This window comes from Macrotis lagotis, chromosome 6 (assembly GCF_037893015.1).
Source record: "Macrotis lagotis isolate mMagLag1 chromosome 6, bilby.v1.9.chrom.fasta, whole genome shotgun sequence".
Lineage (NCBI taxonomy): Eukaryota > Metazoa > Chordata > Mammalia > Peramelemorphia > Peramelidae > Macrotis > Macrotis lagotis.
In genome coordinates, this window is record NC_133663.1 from 100,039,003 (window position 1) to 100,055,922 (window position 16,920).

Consider the following 16,920-nt stretch of genomic DNA (forward strand, 5'->3'; position numbering starts at 1 on the left):
TAAATCCACTCATTCTTTAAAATTAATTTAATTAGTTTCCAAATAAATTTTGATTTATGTTACCAGAGCCCTTTATTATATGTTATTTCTATTGCATAATATATGAAAAATATGCATGTAATATTTCTTCTACTTTGCATTTAATTATAAGGTTCAAGTAATATTACAGGGAAGCTAGATGGCACAGTGAATAGAGCACTGGCCCTGGAGTCAGGAGTACCTGAATTCAAATCCCAGTCTGAGATACTTAATAATCACCTAGTTGTGTGGCCTTGGGCAAGCCACTTAACTCCATTTGCCTTGCAAAAAAAACCCAAAAGAAATATTTTATTTATTTTAAGTTTTACAAATTCTCCCCATTCTTGCTTCCCTCCCCAACCCCCCCACTGCCCACAGAAAGCATTCTGTTAGTCTTTACATTCATTCCATATTATACATTGTTCTCAGTTGTATATGATGACCAAGAAATCACATCATTAAGGAAGAAAAATAAAGTATGGGATAGTAAAATTACATAATAAGATATCAGTTTTTTTTAATTTGAAGGTAATAGTCTTTGTTCAAAGTCCATAATTCTTTCTCTGCATACAGATGGTATTCTCCATTGCATATAGCCCTAAATTGTCCCTGGTTGTTGCACTGATGGAATGAGCAAGTGCATCAAGGTTGATCATCACCCCCATGTTAGTGTTAGGGTGTACAATGTTCTTCTGGTTCTGCTCATCTCACTCAGCATCACTTCATGGAAATCCTTATAGGCTTCCCTGAATTTCCATTTCTCCTGCTTTCTAATAGAACAATAGTGTTCCATGATATACATATACCACAGTTTGTTAAGCCATTCCCCAATTGAAGGACATTCACTTAATTTCCATATTTTTGCCACCACAAACAAGGCTGCTATAAATATTTTTGTACAAATGATGTTTTTACCCTTTTTTTTATCATCTCTTCAGGGTATAGACCCAGTAGTCATATGGCTGGATCAAAGGGTATGCATATTTTAGTTTCCCTTTGGGCATAATCCCAAATTGCTCTCCAGAAATGAAGGATGAATTCACAGCTCCATCAACAATGTATTTGTGTCCCAGATTTCCTGCATCCCTTCCAACATTGATCATTGTTCTTTCTGTTCATATTGGCCAGTCTGAGAGGTGTGAGGTGGTATGTCAGAGATACTTTCATTTGCATTTGTCTAATAAGTAATGATATGGAGCAATTTTTCATATGACTATGGATTGCTTTAATTTCCTCAACTGTAAATTGCCTTTGCATATCCTTTTACCATTTCTCAATTGGGGAATTGTTTGGTTTTTTTTTTTTGAAAATTTGACTCAGTTCTCTACATATTTTAGAAATGAGTCCTTTGTCAGAAGTACTAGTTGTAAAAGTTGTTTCCATTTTTACTACATTTCTTTGAATATTGATTATAGTAAGTTGGTCTGTCCAAAAGCTTTTTTAAATTTGATGTAATAAAAACTATCTAGTTTGTTTTTAATGATGTTCTCTTTCTCTTCCTTGGTCATAATCTATTTCCCTTTCCATAGATTTGACATGTAAACTAGTCCTTGATCTTCTAGTTTGCTTATAATATTGGTTTTTATGTCTAAATCCTGTATCCATTTTGATCTTATCTTGATATAGGGTGTGAGGTGTTGGTGTAATCTAAGTTTCTTCCATATTAACTTCCAATTTTCCCAACAGTTTTATCAAAGAGAGTGGTTTTATAAAAATGTTGAAGATTTATGAGGGTTTATTTTATATCCTACTACTTTACTAAAGTTAATAATTATTTCTAGTAGTTTTTTAAATGACTTTTTGGGATACTCTAAGGTATATTGTCATGTCATCCGCAAAGAGTGAAATTTTTGTCTCTGCTTTCCATATTCTAATTCTTTCAATTTCTTTTCTTATTGTTGAGGCTAAAATTTCTAATATGATATTGAATGGTAGTGATGATAATGGGCATCCTTGTTTCACCCCTGATCTTACTGGGAATGCCTCAAGTCTTTCCCCATTGCATATAATGCTTGTTCATAGTTCCAGATAGATACTGCTTATTATTCTAAGGAACAAGCCTACACTTGTGTATTCCTGCACTCTCTAGTGTTTTTATTAGGAATGGGTGATGTATTTTGGCAAAAGCTTTTTCAGCATGTATTAATGTGATCATATGATTTCTGATAGATATGTTATTGATATAATTAATTCTACTAACAGTTCTCCTAATACTGATCCAACCCTGCATTCCTGGGATAAATCCTACTTGATCATATCCTAATGATAACTTGTGGGTATATAGCCAGTTTCATCTTATTGGATGTAGCAGTTTTTTGGGGGGTATCTTTTCTTGTGTCTCTTAGAGCCTCCTGTTTGATGTCCAATTTTTCTGTTTAGCTCTGGTCTTCTTATCATGAAATCTGGGAAGTCTCCCATTTCATCAAATGTCCATTTATTTCCCCTGGAAGAGAAGGCTCAGCTTTGCCAGACAGTGTATTTTTGGCTGCATTCCAAGCTCCCTTGCTCTACAGAATATCTGATTCTAGGTCCTTCCAGCCCTTAATGTTGCTATGTTCAAGTCCTTCGCAAACCTTACTGTGGCTCCTTTGCATTTAAATTTTTTTTTCTTCTGTCTGCTTGTAGGATTTTTTCTTTTATCTGATAGTGTTGGAATTTGGCCACAACATTTCTTGGTGTTTTCATTTTAGGACCTATTTCCAAAGGGGGTCAATGTATATTCTTTCAATAACTATTTTGCCTTCTGGTTCCATGATATCAGGGCAATTTTCCATCACTAAATCCTGTAATATTAAGTCCAGACCTTTTTTGCTCTTCAGTGATTTCAGGAAGGCCAATTATTCTCAGGTTCTCTCATCTTCATCTGTTCTCAAGATCAGTCAGTTTCTGATGAGGTATTTTGCATTTTTTTTTCCTATTTTTTGATCTTATGGTTTTGTTTAACACTGTCTTGTTGTCTCATGAAGTCATTAGTTTCCACGGATTCCATTCATTTTTTTAGAGAATATTTTTCTTCATTTATCTTTTGCAACTCCTTTTCCAGTTGGTCAGTTCTATTTTTGAAGTACTTTTCTATTTGCCAAAGTTTAGTTTTGAGAGAATTATTTTCTTTTTGCATTTGCTCAATTAAAGACCTGAGAGTTATTCTCATTTTGTTTCTGACCAATTGTATTTTACAATGATTCATTTTCTTGTTATGAGGTGTTAATTTTCTTTTGCAATGTGTTAATTTTTTCTTGAGTTTCTTTTCCCAATTATTCCAATTGATTTTTAAACTCCTTCCTGATTTCTTCTCGGAAGTATTTCTTGGCTAGAGACCAACTCATATTCTCCTCAGCAGTGCTAGATCTCTCTGAGTTAGAATCTATTTCCTTCTAAGTATTTCTCTATGCCCCCCCCCCCCCCCCCCCGCTTCTCTGGCCTTTTTTCACTTCTCTAAGATCTTGTGTTGGGGGGGAAGCTGGCTCTCAGAGGTTTGCTTTTGAAGATCCTAGAGGCTCTGTTCACTTGGCTTAGTAATTACAAGTGCCAGCCAGTAGGGTGCACTGGGTGCTTTCACTGGAGTGTTTGAGGTCCTCAGCATTGGGGTCTGAGTTGACCTTGAACACTGGGCTGTGCCCTGGGGGAAGGAGTAAATCTCTTCCCATTGAGTACACTCTGTTCCCCTGAGGGGGTGCAGGGGAGTGGTGGGGGGTTGTTTATTGTTTGTTCTGGGTAAAGGGCTCTGCTGTAAGTATGGAGCTCAGGTCCCCAGCCCCAGGGCTGGGTGTGATCTGTGTGATCTGTGACTTTGCTCTGGCACTCACCTTCCCCTATCTTCTCTCTCCCAAAGACTCTGCAGCTAAAGTTGGATATTGCACTTACCACTCACCAGAGTCTCTATGGATGAAGCTGGCCCTCTGTCTTCCCCCAGCTGCCTGGTTCACCTATGTTCCCCTGAGATAGACCTTTTTGGTAATTGTTCTTCTCCTAGCTTCTCTTTCTGGGTTTTGTTGATCAAATTTCTGTTAAAAGTTTTCTCTCATGTTATTTTTGAGGGGAAAGAGGAGCACTTATCACAGTGCCTGTCTTCTCTCCACCATCTTGGCCAGAAGTCTTTGATTATAAAGATTTTAATGATCTAGTATGTAGTCAATTTTGGTATGATATCATGATCTACAGAGAAAATGTTTATTATTTTATATTCCTATTCAGTTTTCTCTAAAGATATATCATATTTAACTTTTCTAAGTTTCCTTAACCTTCTTAATTTCCTTCTTCCTTTTTTGGGCTTATATTGATCTAATTCTGAGAGAGGAAGGCTGAGGTATTACACTATTATAGTTTTGCAGCCTATGTATCCCTGTAATTCATTTATCATCTACTCTACAAATTTGGATGTTGTATGACTTGGTGCATGCATGTTTAATTCTGATATTATTTCATTGCCTATGTTGTTTTTGAAGAAGATACAATTTCATTCCATTTCTATATATTTTGGCAAAAAAAGACTTTCAGTCCATGGGTGAGGATGGAGCTCTATCTAACTCTTTCTATGACAACAATATGGTACTGATACTTAAACCAGGAGGAGTTAAAAACAGAGAATGAAAATTATAGGCCTATCTCCCAATGAATATAGATGCAAAAATCTTTTTTTATCTTAAAGATTTTGTTTATTTTCAGTTTTAAAATTTTTCCCCCTAATCTTACTTCCCTCCCCCCACCCAAAAGAAGGCAATTTGCAAGTCTTTATACATTGTTTCCATGGTATGCATTGATCCAAATTGAATGTGGTGAGAGAGAAATCCTACCCTTAAGAAAGAAACATAAAGCATAAGAGATAGCAAGATCAGACAATAAGATATGAGTTTTTATTTTCCTGAATTAAAGTTAATAGTCCTTGGGCTTTGTTCAAACTCCACAATTCTTTCTCTGCATACAGATGGTATTCTCCATGGCAGACAGCCCCAAATTGTCCCTGATTGTTGCATTGACGGAATGAGCGACTCCATCAAGGTTGATCATCATCCCCTGTTAGGGTGTACAGTGTTTTTCTGGTTCTGCTCATCTCGCTCAGCATCAGTTCATGCAAATCACTCCAGGCTTCCCTAAATTCCCATCCCTCCTGGTTTCTAATGGAACAATAGTGTTCCATGACATTATATACCACAGTTTGTTAAGCCATTCCCCAATTGAAGGACATTTACTAGATTTCCAATTCCTTACCACCACAAACAGGGCTGCTATGAATATTTCTGTACAAGTGGTATTTATACCCTTTTTCATCATCTCTTCAGGGTACAGACCCAGTAGTGTTATTGCTCCAACAAAGGGTTTGAACATTTTTGTTGCCTTTTGGGCATAGTTCCAAATTGCTCTCCAGAAAGGTCGGATGAGTTCACAGCTCCACCAACAATGTAATAGTGACCCAGATTTCCCACAACCCTTCAAACAATAATCATTATCCTTTCTGGTCATATTGGACAGTCTGAGGGGTATGAGGTGGTACCTCAGAGAAGCTTTAATTTGCATTTCCCTAAGAAGTAATGATTTAGAGAAATTTTTCATATGACTATGGATTGCTTTGATCTCCTCATCTGTAAATTGCCCTTGCATATCCTTAGACCATTTATGAATTGGGGAATGACTTTTTTTAAAGATTGACTCAGTTCTCTGTATATTTTTAGAAATGAGTCCTTTGACAGAAATATTGGTTGTGAAGATTGTTTCCCAGTTTACTATATTTTTTTGATCTTGGTTACAGTGGTTTTCTCTGTGCAGAAGCTTTTTAATTTAATATCAAAATCATCTAGTTTGTTTTTAGTGATATTCTCCATCTCTTCCTTAGTCATAGACTGCTTCCCTTTCCATAGATCTGACAGTTAAACTCCCCTTCATCTTCTGGTTTGCTTATAGTATTGTTTTTTATGTCTAAATTCTGTGTCCATTTGGATCTTATCTTGTTATAGAGTGTGAGTTGTTGGTCTAATCTAAGTTTCTTCCATAATAACTTTCAATTTTCCCAGCAGTTTTTATGGAAGAGAGAGTTTCTATCCCAATAGCTGGACTCTTTGGGTTTATCAAACAGCAGATGATTACAATCGTTTCCTTCTATTGCACCTGGTCTATTCTACTGGTCCACTAGAAGCAAAAGTATTAAATAAAATCTTAGCAAAGCAATTAGCAAATTATCACTAGGATAATACACTATGACCAAGCAGGATTTATCCCAGGAATGCAGGGTTGGTTCAATATTAGGAAAACTCAGTTTAATTAACTTTATCAATAACAAACCTATCAGAAAGCATATGATTATATCAATAGATGCTGAAAATACCTTTGACAAAATATAGCAAACATTTCTACTAAAAACACTAGAAAGCAAAGGAATAAATGAATTGTTCCTTAGAATGATAAGTAATATCTATCTGAAACCATTAGCAAGCATTATAAGCAATGGGGATAAGCTATAGGCATTCCCAGTAAGATCAGGGGTGAAGGAAGGATACCACTACTATTCAATATTGTGTTAGAAATGTTAGCTTCAGCAATAAGAGAAGAAAAAGCAATTGAAGGAATTAGAATTGGGAAGGAAGAAACAAAACTCTCTCTCTTTGCAGATGACTTGATAGTATACCTAGGGAACCTTAAAAAATCATCTTAAAAAACTAGTAGACACAATTAACAATGTTATCAAAGTTTCAGCTTATGAATTACACCCTCATAAATCCTCAGCATTTCTATATATTATTAGCAAGATAGAGTAGCAAGACCTAGAAAGAGAAATTCCATTCAGCATAACTTCAGATAATAGAAAATCCTTGAAATTCTACCTATCAAGGCAGACTCCGAAATTCCAGGAAAACAAATACAAAACACTTCTCTCTCAAATAAAATTAGATTAAAAAAATACAAAAATATAACTACTCTTGTTTAGGCCAAACTGATATAATAAAATTGCAATTCAACCAAAACTAAACTACTTGTTTAGTGCTCTATCAATCAAAATTAAAAAAAAAATACTTTAATGAGTTAGAAAAAAGTGTAAGTAAATTCATATAGCAAAATAAAGTCAAGAATTTCCAGGAATTTAATGAAAAGAAGTGCAAAAGAAGGTGGCTTAACCCTACCAGATCTAAAATTATATTAGAAAGCATCAGTCATCAAAACTATCTTGTATTGGCTAAGAAATAGAGTGGTAGATCAGAGTAGAATAGACTAGGTGCAAAAGAAATAGCAGGAAATGATTATAGTTATCTGCTGTTTGATAAACCCAAAGAGTCCAACTTCTGGGATTAAAAACTCTCTCTTTGATAAAAACCTTTGGGAAAATTGGAAGTTAGTATGGCAGAAACTTGGATTAGATCAAAATCTAATACCCTATACCAAGATAAGATCAAAATGAGTATAGGATTTAGAATAAAAGACAATATTATTAGCAAACTCGGAACTCAAGGAATGGTTTACCTATTAGTAGGTTTACCTAATAGATCTATTGAAAGGGAAACAGTTTATGACCAAGGAAGAGATGGAGAACATCATTAAGAACAAACTAGATAATTTTGATTACATTAATTTGAAAAGCATTCATAGAATCAAAACCCCTTTAACCTAGAAAAAAATGTAGTAAATTGAAAACACTTTTTACAACTTGATTTTCTGACAAGGAACTCATTTATAAAATATATAGAGAACTTAGTCAAATTTAGAAAAACAAAAACAAGTAATTCCCCAATTGAAAAATGGTCAAAAGATATGCAGAGACAATTTACAGATGAGGAAATCAAAGTGATCCATAGTCATATGAAAAAATTGCTCTAAGTCATTACTGATTAGAGAAATGCAAATTAAAGCATCTCTGAGGTACTACCCCACACCTCTCAGACTGGCCAAAATGCTCAGAAAGGACAATGATCAGTGTTGGAAGGGATGTGGGAATTTTGGGACACTAATGCATTGTTGGTGGAGCTATGAACTCATCCAACCTTTCTGGAGAGCAATTCGGAATGATGCCCATAGAGCAATAAAATTATTCATACCCTTTGATCCAGCAATACACTCATGGGTCTATTTCCTGGAGAGATTATGAAAAAGTATAAAAACATCACTTGTACAATAATATTCTTAGCAGCCCTGTTTGTGGTGGTAAAAAATTGGAAATTGAGTTAATGTCCATCAGTTGGGGAATGGCTGAATAATTTGTGTTATATGTATTCTATGGAACACTATTGTTCTATTAGAAATCAGGAGGTATGGAAATCCAGAGAAACCTGGAAGTATTTGGATGATCATGTTGAGTGAGATGTGCAGAACAAGATTCACATTGTACATCCTAATAGCAACATGGGAGAGATGATCAACCTTAATGGACTTGCAACTATCAGGGACAATTTTAGGGTATCTGTGATTGAAAATATCATCTATATATCCAAAGAAAGAAATGTGGAATTTAAACAAAGACCAATGACTCTTACCTTTAATTTACATTTTAAAAAGGTAACTTTTTATGTAATTTTGCTATCATACACACATATATTTCCTTATGGATATGATTTCTCTCTCAACACATTCAATTTTGATCAATGTATAGCATGGACACAATATAAAGTCTCTTAGAATGCCTTCTGTGGTGGGTAGGGAAGGGAAACAAGATTGGGGGAAAATTCAACAAAATCAAAATTCAAACAAAAATCAACAAAACTGAAAGAAAAAAAGAAAAAACAGAAGATGAATTTCTATCCTTACTCTTTATTTTTGCCTTTACTTTCTCTGAGATCATGATTACCTTTGTTGTTTTTCTTTCTGCTATAGCATAATACATTTTGCTTCAGTCTTTTCTTGCAAACATCCTGTGGACCTGCTCTCAAGCTTACTTGCTGAGTCTGGACCTGACCTATGTAGTGGCTAAGAGACTGCCCATGGTTTTCTCACTCTTCTAGATTATATATTTCACCTTTTTCCCCCACAAGGATAGACTTTTATGGAAGATCCTCCATGGTATGCTGAGCTGAGATTTCATTTCTCTCTCTTCTTTCTTATGGGATCTGTACTGTAAGGTATGTGTAGAGACTTCATTTAAAGTTGCATCAGGAAAGGGCAGAGAGACAAGATGGTGGAATGGAGGCAGGAATTCCCATAAGCTCTCCTCCAGACCAATCAAAATACATTTATATAATGAGGGTCCAAAAATATAGAGTGGCAGAACTCATAGTAAGACTGAGTGAAACAATTTCACATTCCAAGACAACTTAGACGATTCACAGCAAAGATCTGTTAAACCAAGGTTAGAATGGGTCACATCCTCAGCCATACTGCAATGAACCTCAACTTGTCTAAAGAATGCCTGGGTCTCTAGGGAGTACCTAACTGTGGAAGTAGTGGCAGTTTACACACCTCTCAGTCCAGAAATTTCCAGAAATTTCCAAGAAATTCTTGGAGGTTCATTGATATAATTTTGCATGCTGGAGTGAGTGCAGAGTCTACTTCAGTGCAGACCTCAGTCCAGACTAGGTCCTCGGGACCAGGAGCAGACCTGCAGAGTCACCCTGCCGGACAGCTCCTTCTAAAACACTAAGTCCAAGGAGGGTAAAGGGGCTGGGGGAGAATGCAGGGATTTCTCTGTTAGCTATCCCTGAGTCAGGAGTCTGTGACTTTGCCTGTGCTCAGATGCACTCTGAAGTTTTGGTTCCAGTCTCAGGAAAAGAAGGATTACTGCCATAGTGGAATGGGGACTCACCTCACTGTTCCAGAGCAGAGGGAAGGGCTTGAGATTATCCAGAGATCAGAGATAGGCTAGGAGAGCAATCAAAGCCTCCCATAAGTACTTGAAGAAGTTGAGGTCCCTGGGATTGTCCCTAAAGACAGCTGCAAAAAATCCTTAAAAGCTTGGGACAGTGGGATCTCCATCCTAGAAGCAGAACCCCACTTTAACAAAGACTTAAAATCATGTCATAGACTAGGGAAATGTGTAAATAACAAAAGAAAGAAATCTGACCATAAGCAATTACTTTGGTTCTATGGAGGATCAAAATACACACACAGTAGAAAACAAAGTCAAAGCTTCTCTATCCAAAGTCTCCAAGAAAAATATGAATTCAACTCAAGCTATGGCAGAGCTCACAAAAGATTTTGAAAACCAAGTAAGGGACCTAGAAGAACAATTGAAAAGAGAAATAAGAGAGGTATGAGAAAATCATGAAACCCAAATCAGCAGCTTGGTGAAAGAGATACAAAAGAACTAAAGAAAATAACATTTTACAACCAGTTTAGGTCAAATGGAGAAAGAGTCCAAAAGGTTAAGGAGGAGAAGAATGTGTTTAAAAGCAGAACTGGCCAGATGGAAAAAGAGATACAAAAGATCTCTGAAAAAAATAATTCCTTCAAATGTATAATGGAGTTAAGGGAATTTGATGACTTTGTGTGAAATTAAGAAACAATAAAAGAACCCCCAAATAATGGAAAAATTAGAAGAAAATGTGAAATAGCTCATTGAAAAACAACTGACCTGGAAAACAGATCCAAGATAGATAATTTCAAAATTACTGAGCTACCTGTAAGTCATGACCAGGAAAAGAGCCTAGACTTCATTTTTCATGAAATAATCCAGCAAAATTGCAAAATCCTAGAAACAAAGAGTCAAGTACAAATTGAGGGAATCTAGCAACCACTTTCTGAAAGAGATCCTAAAATGAAAATTCCCAGAATATTATAGTCTAATTCCAGAAGGCAAGATAATTTTACACACAGTTATAAATAAACAATTCAAATATTGTGAAGCTACAATCAGGTTAACAAAAGATTTAGCACTGTCTACATTAAGGGACAATAGGGCTTGTAATATATCCTGGAAGGCAAAAGAGCTTGGATTACAACTGAGAATATACTATCCAACAAAACTGAATATACTCTTTCAGGAAAAAAGATGGACATTCAATGAAATAGGGGATTTTTTGAACTTTCCCCTTGAAATGACCACAGATGAACAGAAAGTTTGGTATTGCAATGCATAATTCAGGTGAAGCATAGAGAAGGTTATTGGGAAGGGCAAAATATAAGGGATTTCATGATGTTGAAATGCTTGTATTCCTGCATGGGAAGATGACTCTGTTAGGTTATATGAACCTTCTTATCTATTAGGACAGTTAGAAGTAGCATATTTAGACCAGGCACAGAAGGGAGCTGAATATGAATGCATAATATACTATAAAGAAGGAGTTAATGGGTAAGAAAACAATGTTCTGGGAGAGCAGAAAATTAGAGGTCAAATGGGATAAGTTATTTCAAATAAAAGAGTCAAGAAAAAGTTTTTGCAATGGAGTGGTCGGGAGAGAAGATCAAGAGAAGTGAATGAGCCATCACTTTCATCAAAAGTGACTCAGAGAAGAAATTTCATACACAGTCAATTGGGTATGGAAATCTATCTTACCCTAGAGGAAAATAGAGGTGGCAAGGGATGGGGGTAAGGGGCAAGAGGCAAGGGAAGAGGTTGTAGGGGAAAGAAGAGAGAGAAGATTGTGGATTAGGGTAGTCATATACAACACACTTTTGAAGAGGGACAGGTTGAAAGGAAAGAAAGAACAGAATAAATGGGAGTGGAGGATTAGGATGAAGGGAAATACAGTAGCAGTAGCAACTGAGCTAAAAATTATTGATGCAATTTCACTTCTAATTCTAATCATCCCAAAGACAGATAGTATCTGGAGTGGTATGTTCACTTTTACAACATGACTGTTGTAGAAATGAGAAAAAAATTTCAGATATGACTGGGAAATTTTAAAAAAATAAATTAAATTAAAATTAAAATAATAACATATCAGGAAAAATTCTAGGCACATGCTAACTTGCTCTGCCACCTTGGCTCCACTCCAGAAGCCCCATTGCCATTTTTAAGCTGTGTCAGATATACTAGACCTGTTTTTCAGCAATCATTCTAGTATTTTTTTAAGGAAGTACTCAGGCTAGTCATGATCACCTCTAAGGAGTTTCAGTTTCTGACCTTTTTGCTTTCCTCACTGCTTTTCTAGCTTCCTTCCTATCATATTTCAGCTCTGTTTACTCTTTGTTTTTCTTTCCCCCTTAGAACACAAGCTAATTATGAGTAGGATCTGAGTCTCATTTTCCTTTGTAGTCTCAGTCCTTCCTCAACAGCTTGGCATATGTTAAAAACTTATTTCATATAATGCAGTTTAATCTTTAGAATTTTCACAGACTTGCCCCATTTCAAATATATTTAGCATCTTTAAAGACATTAAATTATTTGATTTTGTTCATTCTTAATAGTCTTGCCATAACTTTCCCTAAAGTACAGGTCATTCTTTAATCAACTCAGCCAGAAAGAGGTCCTATTCTCTGCCTATACTTTATATGTATTCTAGAGATAAAATGGAATTGAATGTTAATATGTCTGTAAATATAAATTGTATTTTAATGAAAATATATTGATAACATTTTCATTTTACTTTACTTGTGATCTTTTCAATAGACATATATAACCAATTCATATCTTAGCTATTTATGACAGTAAGAATCTTCTTAGCTTTTCCCAATTATTTATAATTTTTAATATCTACAAATAATGACATTACTTATAAAAGTACCCAGGAATGTAATGTTAAAGCATTTTTGTCATTTACATGAGATTTATAAGTTGCAATTTACTGTTTTTCTCAAGAAAATTAGAATAAAAAGGCAGATAAAGTGTTTAGCATCTAAAACCTGTCTATAGAGAACAGCTTCATCCAACTATAAAAGTGAGTCTAAAAAAAGCTTTGCAATTAGGAATATGTGTCTTGAGTCTGATTAAGGGGTAACAACTTTTAAAAATTGGATCATGACCAAAACAAGACACCTAACAATTTGCATAAGTTAAATGCAGGAGACAATGTTTTATTAATCAAAATTACATCTATTTTAAGCAGTAAGAGGAAGAAAAGTAGAATAGAGAATAAAATGATGCAAATTGTAGAGATTTTATTTACTTTACCTTACAATAACATCAACATCTCAAGCGCAAACATCCCAGAGAACAAAAAATTTTTAATTTTCTAATTTTTGTTCTTTTGGATGAATTGAATATTTTGAAGACTTATTTAACATACTAAGTAAAAGGTAAGATGATTATGAAAAAGGGGTTAAAACATTCCATTTTGTTATGTTTTAGAAAAACTCATTTGCATTTAAATGCTTAATTTACAATTTACAATTACATTGATTACATTTAATGAATGTAATTTAAAATCATTCTAAAAAATTATGTCTACTGAGGATCCACAAAGTTTAGGCATAAACTTTAGATTTTTAGCTTACTGCATATGAATTCAGAATGATATTGAGAATTATGTGGACTTGAAATATATTAATTTTAATATCTTTGTAAAATAAGATATTTATATCTCCTGGCTTAACAACAGACCAAGGCATTTTTTTCTTAATTAAAAAGCAAAGTCATTGAGTTAAAAAAATCACTTAAACAATGTATTTTTCCCTCATTAATCAAGTATTATAGTCTTACATATAGTAGGCATTCAAATAATTCTTGGTCTATGAATAAATATTAGAAAAATAACAAAATTATTATATAAAACAATGATAGAATATATAAATTTTGGCAGTTTCTTTGCCAAAGAATACATTCACAGGGTGGTCATTTGCTGTTAAAAATTCTAAATATAAGCTTCCTAGGGCTTGATCTGTAATAAATATTTTTCCAATTATATATCCAGTTACTGATTAGTGACTGACAGAATAGCTATTATCCAATACCTGAAGAGTTTTACTGTGGAATTTAGTTATGATTATCATTTTAGGCTACAGTTCAACTTCCTATAATGAGGGCATTCATAAATCATCTAGTTTTTTTAGGGAAATTAAAGATTTCTAAATGAAATGCATTGAGTCACATTAAAACAATATCACCTTGCCTTATAGGTTAACTTTTCAAGAAGAAGCTCATTAAGATAAGATATTATTTTTTAAAGAATAAATTCTGCCTATATTTCTAAAAGATAAATAATTTTAATCATTTTATTTCTAAATTGATATTTGCACTAGAAAAATTCTTCTTGCTTGTTGGGCTATTTCAATTCAAGTGTGGAAAATATTTACATAAAAAAGATAAGTGTGTTTCAAAAAGAATGGTCAATGCTGGGGGCAGCTAGGTGGCACATTGGATCGAGCACTGGCCCTGGAGTCAGGAGTACCTGAGTTCAAATATGGCCTGTGACACTTAATAATAATAGCTGTGTGGCCTTGGGCAAGCCACTTCACCCCATTGCCTTGAAAAAACAAACAAACAAAAAAAGAATGGTCAATGTCAATTTTTAGCATTATTAATTTGACATGATCATGAGAGTATATCTGTTTTGTGTAATCTAGTCTCTCAGAAGTATTAAGTAATATAGTACAAATGACGAAGCCGTCAGTAATGGAAATATAAATATACCTGAGATCATTTTAGTAAATGTGACTATGCAGCTTTTAGAATAAGAAATTGCATTTGAACAACAAAAAATCAAAAGAAGACATATGTAAAGCATTCTGATGTAATTTTCACTTTTTAAAAACAATCATAGTAATACTTCTTGTATATTCAGGAAGACTAAACCCTATTTATAGACCTGAAATCTCGATGAGTCATAATAAATTGAAGTCACTGAATATTTTATGCTTACCTTATACATTGAGACCTAGTGTGTGCTTTTAGGTTTTAGGTCATTTATGAAAAAGAAAAATTATATATATATATATATATATATATATAACTTTATATATATATATATATAAATTTATATATATATATAAATATATGTAGTTTCTAACTTACATAACTATATATAAATAATAAACTATAAACATATATATATATAGAAAAGAATATATATAGAGAGATAAGTATATATATATGTATTGGTCTATATATATGTATATATATATATATGGTCTAAATGTATATGTATTAGCTTCAATGATAATATGTTGAGAATATTTTGCAAAAAAAGCACAGTGGAATAAATTGCCATTTTATGAAAATTGCAAATATGGTAAATATGATAAAAATGTTAAATAGTGCCTTAATGTTTGTTCAGGAAAATTTGGGTTCCAATCTTATTCCAGAAACTTCTTTCATTCCTATTCTATTAACTGGTCATGGATGTTTATTAAGTGTGTGACTTATGCAAGTAATAATCCCTGTTTAGCCAGTTTCTTCATCTGTATAATGGGAAAATAATAGCAGGGAAGTTATAAGGAATACAATTGATAATAATTTTATATTTATTAGTATTATATTTTGCTTAAATATCAAGACAATTTCTAGCATACAGTTTTATGTTTTTAATTCCAAATTCTTCTTCTTCCCTACCCTTTTCTTAAAATACAGGCAATTGATATGTTACATATGTACTATCCTATAAAACATAAATCCACTTTAGGTACAATTGTGAAAGAAGAAACATAATACAGAAAATAAAGTGAAAAAAAAGTAAGGTTCAATTTACCTTTAGAATTCATTAGTTCTTTATCTGGATGTGGATAGGATTTTAATACATTGAGTTCTTTATACTTGTATTGATCATTTTTTTTCTGAGAAGAGTTGAGTTATTCATAGTTGATATCAGACATTGATGCTGATACTATGTACAACTTTTTCTAGTTTTGCTTATTTCGCTTTGCACCAGTTTTCATGTCTTCCCAGGTTTTTTCCTGAAATCTGTCTGTGTATCATCTCTTATTGCATGATAGCATTTAATTAGAATCCTATTCTAGAGCTTGTTCAGCCATTCTCCCACTGATTATCATTCCCTCAATTGTCAATATTTTGCTACCACAAAAATGAAGGCTATAACTATTTTCTGTACATGTAGGTCCTTTTCTCTTTTTTATGATATCTTAATATACAGACTTAGTAATGGTATTACTAAATCAAAATATAGACACAATTTTATAGCATTTCAGACTTTATTCCAAATTGTTTTCCAGAATGGTTGAATCAGTTCACAATTTCACCAACTCCAATATGCTTTTTTTAGGGTTTTTTTCAAGGCAATGGTGTTAAGTGACTTGCCCAAGGTCACACAGTTATGTAATTATTAAGTGTCTGAAGCCGGATTTGAACTCAGATACTTCTGACTCCAGGGCCGGTGCTCTATCCACTGTGCCACATAGCCGCCCCTCCAATATGCTTTTAATGATTTATTATTTTCACTTTTCATCATTTTAACCAATTTGATATTTGTTAGATTGTTCCTCAATTATTTAAATTTGTATTTATCTAGTCGAAAGTGATTGAGAGCATTATGCCTATAGATAACTTTGATTTTTTTCATCTGAAACATTACTGTTCATACTCTTTGATGATTTATCAATTTCTAATTATCAATTGAATTTTTATAATTTCAGTTCTCTACATAATTGAGAAATTAGGCCTTTATCAGAGACACTTAAATGTAAAGATGATTTTCCAGATTTCTGTTTCCTTTTAACCATGGTTGCAATGGTTCTGCTTTTGCAAAATATTTTTTTAATTCAATATAATCAGAATTATATATTTTACATTTTGTAATACTCTGTTTTTCATTTCATTAAAACAGGTATTCACTTGACTTTAGATTTAAGAATTTGTTTAGTACTGATATCATTCATCATCTATGGTACCATTTAGCAGATTGTAGTTGCTTCATTATCTCTTTAAAGTGATCTATTTTTGCTTGTTCTTTCAGCACAATCAGAATTGCTACCCTTGTTTGCTGTTATTGCTACTGCTGCTGTTGTTATTTTTACTTCAGGTGAAGCATAATAGTTTCTGCTTCAGCCCCTTACCTTTATCTTGTATGTGTGTGTCTCTCTATTTCTTACAAACGACATATTGTAGGATTCTGGGTTTTGATTCACTCTGATATCTGATCCATTTTATGAGAGTTCCTC